The sequence below is a fragment of the Myxine glutinosa genome, chromosome 2, assembly GCF_964187855.1.
Source record: "Myxine glutinosa chromosome 2, kmMyxGlut1.1, whole genome shotgun sequence".
NCBI lineage: Eukaryota > Metazoa > Chordata > Myxini > Myxiniformes > Myxinidae > Myxine > Myxine glutinosa.
The window spans coordinates 214,873,441-214,889,652 of record NC_136262.1 but is presented as its reverse complement, the minus strand read 5'-3'; the positions used below and the strand labels follow the sequence as shown (position 1 = coordinate 214,889,652).

The 16,212-nt window shown below is 43.8% G+C and overlaps 1 protein-coding gene across 4 annotated transcripts in view; it reads right to left on the bottom strand.

Moving 5' to 3' along the window:
* LOC137420869 (zinc finger protein 608) overlaps window positions 1–16,212 on the bottom strand; it is a 105,664-nt gene that overhangs the window by 20,475 nt on the left and 68,977 nt on the right. The window contains exon 1 of one of the 4 annotated variants that reach the window (XM_068106326.2): window positions 4,149–4,174. The exons of the other annotated variants lie outside the window; for them this stretch is intronic. The gene's annotated coding sequence lies outside the window, so the exon portion shown is untranslated. Of the gene's footprint in view, window positions 1–4,148; window positions 4,175–16,212 lie in introns of those variants that run through there. 4 annotated transcript variants of the gene reach the window in all.

Sequence of the window (16,212 nt, the reverse complement as noted above, 5' to 3'; positions counted from 1 at the left end):
GACACCGAGCATAGCTCATCACCCGTCTCACACCATCCCTACCGTGAAGCATGGTGGTGGCAGCATCATGCTATGGGCATGTTTTTCAGTGGCAGGGACTGGGACACTTGTAACGATAGAGGGAACAATGAATGGAGCCAAATACAGTCAAATCCTTGAGGAGAACCTGCTTCAGAGTGCAAAATACCTTAGACTGTGGTGAAGATTTACGTTCCAACAGGACAATGACCCCAATCATACAGCCAAAGCAACACTGGAATGGCTTCAGAAAAAGAACGTGAAAGTCCTTGAGTGGCCCAGCCAAAGTCCAGATGTGAATCAAATTGAGAATCTGTGGAAAGACTTGAATATTGCTGTTCACTGACACTCCCCATCCAACTTCACAGAGCTTGAGCAAATCTGCAAGGAAGAATGGGAGAAACACCCAAAATCCAGATGTGCAAAGCTCATACAGACATACCCAAGAAGACTTGAAGCTGTAATCACTGCCAAAAGCGCCTTTACGAAGTATTGATTCAGGGGACTGAGTACTTATTTAAATTAGATATTTCTGTATTTCCTTTTTACTAAATTTGTGAAAATTTCCCAAAAAATGTTTTCATTTTGTCGTTATGGGGTATTTTGTGTAGATCAGTGACAAAAAAAGATCTCAATTTAATCCATTTTAAATTCAGGCTGTAACACAACAAAATGTGTAAAAGTCAAAGGTTGTGAATACTTTCTGAAGGTACCATTTCCAAAGCAGGCGTGGAGTGACATCATGTTTCACAACCGCGATACTACACTGTGAACCACCTATAAGCAGGTAGTCAAGGTCAACAGATGTACAGTACCCTCAAATGAAGGCCTCGCACTGCAAACATACTGCAAACATTTCTAACGTGAGCTCAATGGTAACAAAATTTCCCCAAGTACATCCTCTAAAGCTGCGTTCCGCAACCTTTTTAGCCCAGGACACAATAAAAAACCCAGGCATCCAGTCGCGACCCATCGAACCCCCCACACCCCCCTTGGTAAGGGTTCGGTTCGTCATCTTTGTACAGTAGTACAATTCGTAATTGAACAATAAAGCAAAGTGACGACAATCATACCAAACACTGTCCTTATTTTGTTGTTATTTTGTACGGAGCTCCACGACCATGAGGAGAGAGAGAGCGAGAGACCACGCCCCCCCTTGAGAATGAGCAGCGACTTCGATCACAGACACCGCCCACTTGATATTATTGTCAGCCAATCAGGCGTAAACTCCCTGCCTTGTTAGCAGCTTCGGAAGAGATGAATCCGCCCCTACGATGAATCCGGATGAAGATTTAATGAAGAAGATGAAGAATATGATGAAGATGAAGATGAAGCTGAATCTCACAACATTCATTGGGGATCATCCAAGTCATCCAGATCAGATCATCCAGGTTTTCGAACATGTCAAATTCATCATTGGTCTGTACTCTTCTCTTCCATAGATCCAGCTTTGACTTGAACGCCGCTATCTTGTCATACATTACGAACACGGTTTTCGCCTGCTTGTTCGTTTTGCCCTGGAAAGATATGTTCAGATTGTTCAACAAGTTGAAGATGTCGGCCATGTATGCCAATGTTGCGATGAATTTGTTGTTTTTGTAGTAGACTGCCAGGTCTGACCTAGCCACCTCAAAGAATGCGAGGACCTGGTCGCGAAGTTCATACAATCTTGCCAAAGCATCTACTCTGGAGAGCCAGCGAACAGCTGCAAAATACAGCACCGTGGTGTGTTCTGCATCTTGCTCCTTACACAGCTCTGCAAATAACCTCGAATTTAGGGCGCTCTTCCTGAGATGGTTGATTGTTTTCACTGCAATGTCCATTACTTCGGCAAATCCAGGTGACATCTCTTTCGCCGCTAATGCCTCGCGGTTTAGGAAGCAGTGTGTCCAGCTTGCCTCTGGTGCCACATCTTGGATGAGCTTAATGACACCGCTGCGCCGACCTGTCATCGATGCCGCACCATCGGTACAAACGCCAACACAGTCTTCCCACCTGAGGCTATGCAATGCGATGTGTTTGTTGACGACTGCGAATATTTCTGCGGCCGTGGTCTTGGTCTGTAGCTCGTCACATGCCAGAAGATCCTCCATAAAATCATCGCCATGCCGATAACGATCAAAGATGAGGATCAACGCTTTCTGTGCGATGTCCATTGACTCGTCCAACTGGATGACAAACTTGTTGGCCTCTAGGTTTGTGTACAGCTGGGGCTTGATGTCTTCGCCCATATCTATTATCCGTTGGCAAATCGTGTCGGCAGAAAGCGGATTGGTGCTCATCTTGGAAACCGCCGTCTCTCCAAGCACTTCTCTGCACATCGCCTTGGCGCATGGCAGGATGAGTTGCTCTGCAATACAAGATAAATAAAATAACACATGAACATTTCTTTCACTTTGATGAATCTTGATTTTGTTCCAAGGCAGCGGATCCGAGCCTGGGGGTCGTTTGGGGTTTTCCGGGGGTCATGAAGGGGTCTTAAATAACATATCAATTTATTGAGCCCATTTTTAGGAACCTAACAAAGGTACATACCACACACAGTATTTTGTTCTCGTATGCGCGTACGTCACGACCCCCAGGTTAAGAACCACTGTTCCAAGGCATTATAAAAATTCAATATGTATGATGTGATTGCCGTACGTACTGTTACGCAACCGCGATTAACACCACAGTTGCGGATGGCCGATTGCGAGGCTTTACACTCCCGAGGCGAAAACTCAATGGCGGATTCCAAATCAACACAAAGTTAAACGCGCGGAATGGCGGACACAGCAAGCTCCGCAGCCTTATCTATTAAAATGAAACACCCAGGAAACTGCGTTCAGATATATATAAAAAATAATATAAGGATTTATTATTGAAAAGTAATAACAGTGAAAAAAGCACGCGCCGGTAATACTAATAACTCTAATAAGCCTAAATTGGGATCCACGCACAACAGATTTCAAACACGATACGAGGGAAATGAATACGAAAATAACACGTCTTTTAGTTTTATGCAAAGTGTATTCGCGGGTACGGCCTTATCTCGTCCTTGTCGTCTTGGTGGCCGCCGTCCAACACCCGGCTCCTTTCGTCCCGAGGCACGCCTCGCTCCAAGTTCCACGGCCCCGAGCACCACCAGGCCTCGTCGGTTCAACGGCACACCCACACCACGAGCTCCCTTGCTCCAAAGGTCCCACGCAGGGCTGCACAAAGCAAACGACTCCACTTGACTCGACTCTGCGGGAGTGCTGGCGCGGGAGTGCTGGCAGCCAACTGCCAAGTGCCAAGTGCCAGCTGCCAACTCCTCAGTGCCAACTCTCAGTGCCAACTCTCCCAAAAGGCGTCCGACCGTCGCTAATATCTCTGCCCGATGACGTCACATTGGCGCACTCCTCAGCCAATCAAAAGCCTCCCAACTCGCCGGCTCGCCCAGGTCACGCCCTCTGCGGCATCACTCCACTCTCCCGTCCCCGACCCCCGCGGTCCTTGTGTTATAACACGTGCCAGGCGAGGTTTGTAGGCCTTGGAGGTGTAAACGGTGGCGGCCAATTGTGGTGGTGGTTTTGGCCTGGTTTCCTGTCCGTTTGTTCCGAAGTCATTGTCAGGGAAAGGAATTATTTAATGTTGCGCTAAGGACCTAACTAATGTTTATGTGGTTTGGAGTGCCATAATGGACAAAGGTTTGACTACTGGGTGAAACTCACAGGGGCGTTACCTTTAATCCCTCACTATTTAACACCCGAATCTCCAGGTAGATCCACAATCATACATATTACCCCGACAAACGCCTAAACATCAAGAACTTATTACATGTAGAGTCCCTGTCACGACAGTCGAATACCTACCTATCAGATCTACCTCGCTCTCGATGTTGCTCTACCAAAATTCATAACAGTACTTTTAAAAAAGAGGAAAAGTTTAAGAATGGCTGTATTGCAACAAACAATAAAACTTACGAAGTTGTGATATACCAACGTATACATGGCACGAGTAATAGTAAGCAAGAGCCCGACACATCAATATTCTAAAGACGAAATGAAAAACTAAATCTAACTATACTTACAGCACCATGTATTACTTTATGAACCTACAAACCGCCAATGCAGTGAAATACTTTTACGAAAAAAACCCAAAAAACTTACCCGCAATAGTGTACGGTTTCTTTTCTTTGGCTATCTTCTCCGCCACCAGGTAGCTGGCTTTGGTCAATCCCTTCGACGGAAAAACAGCCGAACTCATCACTGACTTGCTGTTGTTCATCTCGCGTTCTTTCCGGAGAAAAAACTCCCGCGACTTGTTGACATGATCTCCATGTTTCTTCTCGATGTGCCGTTTCAGCTTTTGGGGCCTGAGGGACTCCTTGGCCAACACGTCAAGGCATATCACACACTGTGGTCGATGAACATTGTGCTAATCGATATTCAAGGTGAACCCATAGTTCAGGAACACAGGCTGATACTTTCTAGCCATGGCGAGTACCTTACGCTTACAGCTCAATCTTTCGAATGAAAAGCAATGGACATTCGCATGTCGGAAACTAAACGTATGATCTGACTGACCGGATGCATGCGCGGTACATCGCGGTACATCGGTACAGCGCGGTAGAAGAGTCCACACTATAAAGTTTGTGTCGGCGTTCGTTTGATCTCTGTTCTGTTCAGTCGGGAGAAGTAAATCGTCGATAAAGTTTTTTTCCCCGCGATTTCTGAAACGATCGTGCGACCCATTGAAAATCCTTCGCAACCCAAACATTGGGTCGCGACCCATAGGTTGCGGAACGTCACTCTAAGGGCTATAAAACAATCAGCACAAATGTAATTGATTGTGGGAGAAATAAAGGATAGGAACAATGACATATGTAGCCAGCCAAACAATGTGGGACTTGTCCATGTGAAAATCTCAGGCTATGGTTCAATGGACTGGCAGGTGGCGCAAAGGTAAGCACACTTACAGTGAGTGCCTTTAGAAAGTATTCACACCCCTTGACTTTTTCACATTTTGTTGTGTTACAACCTGACTTTAAAATGGATTGAAATGAGATTTTTTTTGTCACTGATCTACACGTATACCCAATAATGTCAAAGTGGAATTCCTATTTTTTTTAGAAATTCTTACAAAATAATTTAAAACGGAAATACAGATCTAATTTACATAAGTATTCAAACCCTGAGTCAAAACTTCGTAGAAGCGCCTTTGGCAGAGATTGCAGCTTCGAGTCTTCTTGGGTATGTATGTAACAGCTTTGCACATCTGGATTTGGGGAGATTCTCCCATTCTTCCTTGCAGATCTGTTCAAGCTCTGTCAAGTTGGATGGAGAGCGTCTGCTTCTCAATGGGTTGTTCCACAGATTCTCAATGGGATCCAAGTCTGGGATTTGGCTGGGCCACTCAAGGACTTTCACGTTCTTGTCCTGAAGCCAATCCAGTGTTGCTTTGGCTGTATGCTTGGGGTCATTATCCTGTTGGAATGTAAATCTTTGCCGCAGTCTAAGGTCTTTTACACTCTGAAGGACGTTCTCCTCAAGGATTTGCCTGTATTTGGCTCCATTCATTGTTCCTTCTATCCTTACAAGTCTCCCAGTCCCTGCTCCTGAAAAGCATCCCCATAGCATGATGCTGCCTCTACCATGCTTCATGGTAGGGATGGTGTTAGATGGGTGATGAGCAGTGCTCAGTTTCCGGCAGACGTAGCACTTTGCGTTCAGGTCAAAGACTCAATTTTCGTCTCGTCAGACCACAGAATATTTTGCCTCATGCTCTCAGAGTCTTTCACATGCATTTTTGCAAACTCCAGGTATGCTGCCTTTTTCTCAGTAGTGGCTTCCGTCCGGCCACTCTCACATAAAGCCGAGATTTGTGAAGTGCTGCAGAGACTGTTGTCCTTTCGCCAGGTTCTCCCATGTCAGCCAAATAACTCTGTAGTTTTGTCAGAGTGGTCAATGGGTTCTTGGTCACCTCCATGACAAAGGTCCCTTTTGCTCGGTTGTTCAGTTTGGTCAGACGGCCAGCTTTAGAAAGAGCCTAGGTCGTTCCATATTCTTTCTATTTTCCGATGATGGAGCTCCCTGTGCTCTTTAGAACTTTCAACAGTCTACTGTTGAAAGTTCCAACAGTCTAGAAGTTGCTTTATACCCTTCCCCAGATCTATGTCTCTTCAGAATTCTATCTCCGAGTTCCAAGGACAGCTCCTTGGACAGCATGGTAGAGTTTCTGTTCTGATATGCACTGTCAACTGTGGGACCTTATATAGAAAGGTGTGTTTCTTTCTAAATCATGTCCAATCAATAGAATTGGCCACAGGTGGACTCAGATCAAGTTGTAGAGACATCTCAATGATGATCAAAGGAAATTGGATGCACCTGAGGTCAACTTGCAGTGTCATATGTTACGGAGTCCTCTACAATCTCCTGGTCTCGGTAACCTCCGAACCCCGAGAGGAACCCCGGCAGAAAAATATATTACCCTGTGTTGAAAATCAATAGTGAAACCACACCAATGATTATAAATGAACAAACTTGTATTATAAATCACACACAGGTAATACGGTACAGCAAATGGCCATTAAGAGTGCACTCTATATATATCTTATATAAAGTCAAGTGACTCATTGCTCTGCCAGCAAATGAACGGACACTCCTCAATGTCTCTATGACTTTTCCCAAGGCGAATGGGATTCGCTCCAGCGGTCGAAGGAACGAAATAAATTCGGTCGAAGCCCGAATCTCGCTCTCCAGTCGATATCCGAAGCGTGTACAGTGGGCAAGGGTGCTCTTCCCGCCAAACTGTACAACGGCGCCCTCCAAAGGCGCACCTTCACCGCTCCCTCAGCAAACCGCAACGTAATTGGAGACGAAGCGGTCTCACCCACTCATCCCCGACAGACGGTAGGATGTTGGGGGTGAAGATGACATGAAGCAAACGTCCACCGGTGTCTGAAGCACGGGGTTCAAAATGGCTGACGGCTCTGGCTTGAGCCGATGTGATGAAGCAAGGATTCGTCGGAATCTCAGCGCCCCAAATCTGTCTACGCAGATTTCTCCACTCCAGCGAATATTCTTATCGCCGGATGTCCCTTCCAGGAACTCAAAATCCCCTCGCGGCTGTCGGTAAACCTGGCTCGTTACTGAGCGCTGACGTCACCGTCCTCTCCGACTTGGTTCGCCCTGCTTCTTCCTCTTCACCTCATTGTCTTCTCCTTCGGTGTCCTGTTTCACTTACAGTTATCCTTTTAAACTTTTGATAACCGTTTGTGAATAATAAACCTTGTGAAACTAATAATAATACATAATATCAGAAACATGTCCACTGTCCAGTGGGTGAAAACCACAATAACGGAAGTCACGAATCCATAACACATAGCAAAGGGGTTGAATAATTATGACTCAAGACGTTTCAGCTTCTCGTTTTTAATCAATTTAAAATGCCACTTTGACATTATGGGGTATTATGTGTAGATCAGTGACAAAAAAAAAGTCAATTCAACCCATTTTAAATTCAGGCTGTAACACAACAAAAAGTGAAAAAATTCAAGGCGTGTGAATACTTTCTGAAGGCACTGTATCTCTGAACTGTCATGCCTGGGTTCGAAACCTGAACCAACTATACACTCTCATCCTGGCATTTCACAGGCCGGGCAGGCATCAATGTCATGTGTGTGTCATCTCTCAGATGGACGTTAAACTGGGTGTCTGCTGACGGTGATGGAGTCCAAAGCTCTCCGTTTTATTGTCATATCTCAGCAGGAAGCTGAGTCACAAGGTCTGCTTCTTGCCCACATCAGGCAGGTTGGTGGACTCCATGCTCCATCGCTTCACAAATGGTCTCGTCCTGCCTGTCCTCTCATCCCTCTGTCCTCCTCGGCTTGCCCGGGTTGTTTCAGAATCCCACACTTGGATGGCCTCCCAATTATAAGCTGAATACTCAGCTCCATTCCTTCATCCCTCTATTCTTTCGTCTGTGGATCAGACTCCCTGTGTCTGCTGTGTCTTGCTGCTCACAGTCCTTCAACAGTACTGCCTGTAATCGCCTCGTCCTCTCTTTCACCTTCGCTAAACCATTGCACCCCTCACCTCTCCTTTATACAACTCATCCACTCATGTGCAGTGTCCCTTGTCTCCTCGTTTCCCTATCAGTCTGGGAACCTGCAGACCTCTCTCTCTTTTTCTTTCCTACGCATCTATATTTCTGTATATACAAAAACAAAAACTTCAGGGGGGACTAAAACAAAGGCCGCAAAAGTGAGTTGCATGCAATGGACATCAACACGTGTTTAATGAGACTAGTACACCTGTCCCCTATGGGAGCAGCAGGAAGGGTCATTCCTCTCTGGGGTATATAGATTACAGTAGATCTAGGGTTGGGCCTCAAGAACATCGGAGCTATGTTTATTTACCAAGTTTCTTGTATAGTGCCCGCCATGTGGTTCAGGCATTCGTGCAAGCACTCCATTCAACACCATTGATAAGGAACTGCTGGCTTGGCAAGTGTTAGCTAGCTGCTCGGTAACTGAACACACCCCGGGTTTCTTCCCTTTCAGTTTCATGTTAAGCAGGAGGAGCGACTGTTTCAAAAGGTAATCATAAGGGTTTGAGGTTCATAATATTTTTACTTCTGGTAGGAGTGCCCCCACAAAAACAGCACGATAAGATGTTTATACACATTAACATAGCGTTTGTTCAAGGAGGAAAAATCCCTTGGGGAGGTGTGATATTATTAGTACCTGGATTAATATTGTTTTGTAATAACTTTAATATTATGCTATTATCATAAGGGTTATGAATTACTTTTGTTATTACAAGTGGCCTTGGAAAAATTCCACAAAAACGCCACGTTAGCAGCAGGAAGGGTCATGTTATTAAACCTTGGGGGTATATAGATTACAGTAGATTTTCACTCCGTTCCATAAGTAATAGTTGCCTCAAGATGTCCGGATTCCTCCAAATTTCTTTTTAAGTGTTAAACAGCATTAGCGACTGTTTAAAAAGATAATCACGTTTGGGGTTTATAATATTGTTGCATCTACCCTGCAGTGAAGACCACAGGGTGACGGATGGCCAAAACGAGTTTTAACTCCGAGGCGTATACCCCAAAATATGGTGGTGTTTTCTCTTTGGCACGTGTGGGGGAGGGATACCGAGGTCCTTACTTGCACGGATGGACGCGACGGGGGTTTATCCGAACCCACGAACAAATAAACGTACAACACAGGCACGACAAAGAAATGCAATAAATAATGGGTTTAATGAAAATAATGCAGGCAATAATAATGAATGCACGGTAAACTAAAATTCCTAAATGAGGGACCCTCCATACAGACTCATATGCAGACACAGGGAGAAATAAAATAAAAGAGAATGGTGTGGTGAGGTGGCCAATACTCAGCCTGCTCCAACGAGGACAAGCACGGATGCTCCCAGAGTCTCCGAGAGGGAGCGCACAAGATGGCGTGAATCACCACACGGCACCTTGAGCCGTGAAGTGGCGGGAACCCGTCTTCCTCCTCCGGTGGTTCCATGGTCCACAAAACTCTGCAAAAGCTCCCCTCGCGACATCGACCGTCCCGAACCGCTCCCGCTCGGTCCCTTTTTCACAAGCGCACACGAGCCAGGAAAATTCAACCGCCCTCCACACGGACCGTCCGCCACGCAATATGCGACTAATATGCAATATGCGATATGCGACCATCCACTACGCCTCCAGCACGAGAGAGAGAGAGAGAATATGGCGTCACGCTCGCTCCAATCACCACGCGCGATTCAATTACCCCATCGCTCCTCAACGAATCCTCATTCGGGGCATGACCTCAGTGCCATTCTTGACATCCATCGAGAATGTTCGGCTGGGCGGGGTCGTAATGTCTGGGTACTGTCGGCGATTATGGTGGTTGTAATTATGTGCCGATTGCATGGCTGGCCGAGTCAGTGTTATAAGAACAAAGGGAAAAATCACAAGGGCAATTACACACTGGGGATTATTCTTAAGCCCTACCAAATTAGCATAGCTCCACCCTTTGTATGGACACACACAAACGCTTACATGGACATCCGGCCTAACGGGTTCTCTACTTCGTTACATTAAGGTGGGCTTCTTCTTCTTCACGTCATCAGAGCATTCTAAACCTACACAATTCTATCTGGACTAAGGTATTTCGTTACCTACCCCCACACAGACGTAACAATATTTTTACTTCTGGTAGGGGCCGTGCTCCCACAAAACGGCAAAATAAGCTATTTATAAACATTGACATGGCGTTTCTTCAAGGAGGAAAACCCCCTGGGGAGGGGGATATATTGACATCAATTTGGTTTTGAAATAACATCAATATTATGCTTTTGTTATTGGAAGCGGCCTTGGAAAAACGCCATGATAAAGCTAACTTAATGCGGATATACACCTCAACACACAACCCCATTGGCGAGGAAATCCCACTTGGCGGAGAAAACCCACTTGGGGAAGGGGGCAAATTAATTTGCTACAACCTTCACTGTGTGACCCTTTGTCCTCCCGTCAAGTTTGTTTGTGATTGGATAAGTGACGACCGCATGTATCGCGGTCAAAAATGATCAGACAGACACAAAATTGCATATTTTAGTATAACATTAGATTTGATAAAATTGACGAAGTATAAAAAGAACTAGCGTGGATCAGCTCACTGAGCTCGCCTCACCATACGTCACTACAGAGGCACAAGCTTTTTTAGTTGAAGATAATGACTGTACTTGAGTTGCTGTGTTGTCATGATTTACACCAATCACAATACAAACATTTCTTTTGTATGAATTTATTTGTAATATTGGTGATATTATTTATTTGTAATATAAAAAGGTCCAAGTGGTCTAAAGCTCAAAATGGTCAAGGGTATAAGGTCTAATCTGTCTAATCTGTCTAATCTGTCTGAAGGGTATAAGGGGTCTAAATGGTGTTAAGGTCTAAGGGGTCAAAAGGGACTTAAAGAGCATGGAGGTCTAGGGGTTCTAGGGGTCTAAAGGGTGAAGTGATCTAAAGGTGTCTAAAGTATAGAAAGGGTCTTAAAGGTAAAAGAGGTCTTAAGGGTCTTAAGGATTTTGGGGTCTAATGGGTTTTTTGGTTATTTGGGGTCTTTATTGGTCTTCAGGGCATTTAAGGGTCTTTGAGTCTTTTGGGACTTTGGGGTTTTTAAGGGTCTTCAAACTCCTTGGAGTATTTTAGGTCCTCTGGGTCTTTTGGCTCCTCTGGGTATTTTGGGTAATTTGGATATTTAAGGGTCTTCAGAATATTTTGGGTCTTCAGAATCTTCGAGGTCTTTAGGGGTCTTGGTGGTCTTGGGGTTGTTAAAGGGTCTTCAAAGGTCTAAGGGGTCTCAGCAGTCTAAAGGGTCGAAAGGTACATTCCAATAGTACGTAAATTAATAGAAGTACGTAATTAATAGACAGGGTGTAACTGAGTTCAAACAGTACGTAATTAATAGACGTAATCACGGCTTCACTGACAGACACGCTGAGACTGAGCTCCTTTTATATTATAGATGACACGGAAAAAAGGATTCAAAAATATATCGAGATTTTGTTGCCAGAAACGTAATGCAAGAACTAAATTGAGCTTACAATAATTATTTTGCGTGGGGTTATTTTAAAAAAGAAAAAATTTTATCAAAAAAAATCGAGAGGAACGAAGAATAAGCTAAACTAAGACCAACCTCACAAATGTATTCATCTCCAACAGCAGACATAAGAATACAAGATCTCAGAGCATCCATGAATTGCTCTTTCAAGAACACAAAACTACCCAGGACTGCACACGGTTCTTCCTCCTGCATGAATATGACAGTTCTCTGCTGGTGTCAATTTCATCATGATTGGTGTCATGATCAAAAGGAATTGCCTTATAATATCCGTGTCTCGTGTCTTCTTGCACAACGACTGCAGAGCAGCAGAAAAGTAAAGATAATTGTATTTATTTTTTGTTCATGGCTTAATGGCAAAGGATGAAAATGACTTGTTACGAAGACAAACAAATCATCCTCAATAAATGTTTGGCAAAGCAGCGGTAATGTGTAACACTTGGAAGAGAGATGAAGAACAGATCAAGGTTTCAATGAAATTCCTCAAAAGAGGGAAAACGCAGTGATGGGAAGAGAAACTAAACTGACAGTTAAATATAAGTGTCAGATAATTGAGAAGACATTGTCACACATCTCAGGGAGGCAGTTTGCAACAACTTGAAAGCGAAGCTCTGCATAAAGCGAGTTCAGACAGCCGAAAGGATGGAGCAGAAAGCCAATCTGTTAAAATCTCCCAAATGGTTTAACTTGAGCCTAATTGGAGCACGGAAGCGAACGAGTAGCAGCACTTTGATTTCAAAAAAAATCATTGTTTTCAGCATACACAGACAAAAAAAGTAGATGGCAAAACATAAGAAGGAATATTAATAAGAATTACTCTGCTATGGGCCAGTAGAGGTAGCTTAAGGACAGGGAGGGCTACAAAAATGGGGGATGGAAACGTAGAAACGAGACTGTGCAGGACTGGTGAAAGTGTGTGGAGAACAGGAGGGCACAAGAAGTGAACCCTGCAATGAGCAGGTCGTGGCGGGGGCTGGGGGTGACCATTATCAGCAATGGTAAGTTGCAAAGCCTCTGGTGGTGGTTAGTGACAATCCTTTGGCACAGTGGAGGTACCATGGAGATGTCGATAACAAGCCGATCAGTGCAATTGGCTCAGAAAGAAGAGCCCTGAAGGCATTCTCGTTATAAAAATAGCCTCCGTAGTCATACAGTCTCATATAGAGTGAAGGAGCCTTGGAGGGAGCCACAGCATGCAAGTTGCTGCATTCATTAGCCCCAAACAAGAGAGCTCTGTGAGCATTGACAACTTGTAAAACAGCAAGGTCAAACCATAGTCTCATGATGAATAGTGAGAATGTCGCCCAACCAAAACTTTGACTATGAGCCCTCTGAAAGACCAGGCAAGCGATGCTGGTCTCGCGACAGCCAGATTAACTAATCCCAAAAGCCGGGCATGGCTCTTCTCCTCTCAATTGTACATCTGCATCTCCCCAAATCTCTTCAACTGCGTCTGCTACTCACTCCTTATCTTTCTAACTCAACTGCCATCTGCCACCAACTTGTCCCTTAAAATGCCTCTCCTCATGCTACACCCATGGATTTAGGGCAAACCATCACATCAGGCAGCCAGCTTGAATCAGCCATTGGCAGCAGAAATGCAAATGCATATTCAAATGTGAAGCCCACCCGCAGGCTAACAGTTAGGCACATGGAGGGCAAAAACTAGAATAAATTAATAAGAGTACAAAAGTAAATACCACCTACTGGCCATCTAACACTGACCATACCAGGCCCAATGATGCAATATTGATGGGATCAATCACGCCAAAAGTATTACACAACCGTCATTTAACCAACTATACACACGAAGGGCACTGTTTTCATGACAATATCTCAATTTTGATAAAGAATTTCAATTTCTATTATTTGTCGTTCGTGGCAATGACGTGAATTTGCACAACACAAAATTACTTGGATAGAACCATGTATGTAGTGGCACGTACTTGCTGGTTTCTGTGGTTTGCATTGGTGGGAACAAATATGTGTGTGGCAGGCATGCAAGTTTGTGTCTTGCAAATTAAGTGGCAGTTGCCGAGTGAGACATCATTTGTGGCTGATGGTCTCCCTTGATGCCAGGAAGTACCATTTATATATACTAGCAACGGCACCCGCCCTGTGGGCGGGGCTTCAATTGGGAAGCCCAAATGAAAAGGCAAAATATCAGAAATTGAAGGCTTTTTTTATTTTAAACGATTCATATAAACATCCGTTGAATCATATCACATGCAAATCATAAAAATCTAAACAGTACATGGCGCCCATTTTGAAAAAAGATTGAATTCTGCAAAACGGAAGCGGCTGCTACACGTCTTTCTCAGTCGCACGTTTATGTGTGAAGAGTGCGCGCCGAATCTGTAACACGGGAGCGGCCACTACACCTGTTTCTCAGTCGCTTTGCACACGCTGCCATGTTACTTCGGAGCCGCACATTTATAAAGGAAGAGTTCGTCAGGAGTCAATGTACTCTCTCCTGGTACGTAGAATAAACAGTATTTATATAATTTTAACAAAAGCCACATCACTGTTCATATCGGTAAATATTATTCCATCATGTTTGGAAAAACTGGAAAATTGGAAAACCTGGAAAAACAATATAGCCTATTTTACTCCCAGGGGTCCCAGGAATACCCACCCAAAATATTGTTGCGATCGGTTGAGCCGTTTTGGCGGTACCTTCGAACGGACAGACGGACATTTGGTGAATTATAATAAGATGTATATGCTCAGTCTAGATATAGATATAGATAATTATATATGTGTGTGTATATTAGGGTGGTCCCGAAAAATGAAGTTGAAGATTTTATTGCAACCACCTTGCCATTTCTTTACATATTCTGAAAGAAGTTAGAATAAAAAATTTGGTATAGATTGGACAACATTTACGTTTAGAGGTGCCACAAAGCCATTGAAGATTGAGCTCACAACAGTATACAGTACACTACAGTGTATTTGTTATTTCATGTTAATACAAACGATGCATCAAATTAACCACTTTTGTGGTGGAATGTTCACATTGTTCAGTCTCGGATGACGTTGAGTTCTCCTCTTGGTAAAATGTTCTAACTCTAGATGTCCCTGAAGTTGCAGAAGCTGACAGTTTAGCCTTGTCAGCCTGAGCTTGCTCCTCCTGTTTCCGCTTTTCAATTCTCTCTTCTTTTGCAGCAAGTTCCATATCAATCGAACCGAGGTAGCCTCTTCGTCCATCTCTTTGTGCCAACAGAAAAGCACGGTCTTCTGCAATAGAAATCATTTCCAGCGCTTTTGCGTGTGCTATATCAAACAGTTTGTCTAGGTCTGCTCGGAACTCATCTTCTTTCTTCACCTGGGTGTCTGTTCTCCTCAAAGCTGCCTTCTGAAGTCCTTTCCACCATACAAACAACTTTTCTAATCTTTCTCTTGCATGTATTTCTGTGCACGTTGTGATCTGGCCTTTCTCCCAGAAGGGAAGACACATCTTGATTACTTTTTTGCAACTTTCCTTGACAGTTAATTTTTCATTCTTGTGGAGATAAAAGAACACACTGAGGCCTTCCCTAGCAGAAGGAAGCTTTCTTCCACGCAGTTCCTCATAAGTGTTCCACGCAGTTCCTTCCCCTTACATAAACAGCCTGTTTCCTCAAATTGTCGGTACCAACGACTAATGCTCTTTGGCATTGGCGGATCAATGCCAAAACGCCGTTGAAACGCACGCTGCACCGCAATTATGGATTCAGTCTTGCTGAAATGCAGAACGCAAAACGCCTTGTGTTGCGGGGTCGCCAGCTTGCGAACGACTGAGGCTAGAGGCTGTTGGTACGCTGGGAGAGCCATCTAGCGGTGGTCATTTGAAACTCTATGCCCCGCCCTTTCAAGTGGTAAGAGGTTCATTTATGGGCGGTTCATGGTTGCAGAGATATAGCGATTTCAAATTGGGTCCATCTTTTTCAAACACCCTGTATATATATATATATGTATATATACACAAAGAATTAAGTTAAGCACCCCCCCCCGTTTTTTTACAACCTCGCACATTACAAGTTTGTTGTCGTCAAAACAGTGTAATATACCCATGATATTGCTATATTTTCTGGAGAAGTGATATTATGGTCACATAAAAACATAACAATCATGCCGTTTTCAATATTTTATTCTGAATAATTTAAGGTGAAATTTTTTGGGAATTTTAGGCATATTTTCACCTCAATTTAAGTATGGAGCTATAGGTCCATCACGGACAGTGTGGATGACGTTTATGTTTTCTAACGTACAGTCATTGTTCTGAGAAGACCTCTAGCGATCTTTGCGTCAATAACGTGTGTAGGACCCACGTGATCGGATCACTGACTCAACCAATCACTTTTTTTCACTTTGATCACTCAATTTCATCAATGGATAATTGCTAATGTCATACCAATCATTATTTGATCTCACATACCTTAGAATATATGCCAATGTATACATATACACAAAGAATATATATTAGGGGGTGCTTACCTTAATTCGTTGTGTAGGGGTGCTTAACTTAATTCTTTGTGTATATATATATATATATATATATATATATATATATATATATATATATATATATATATATAAGCGATGGGGAAAGGCATGTGTGAAAGAGA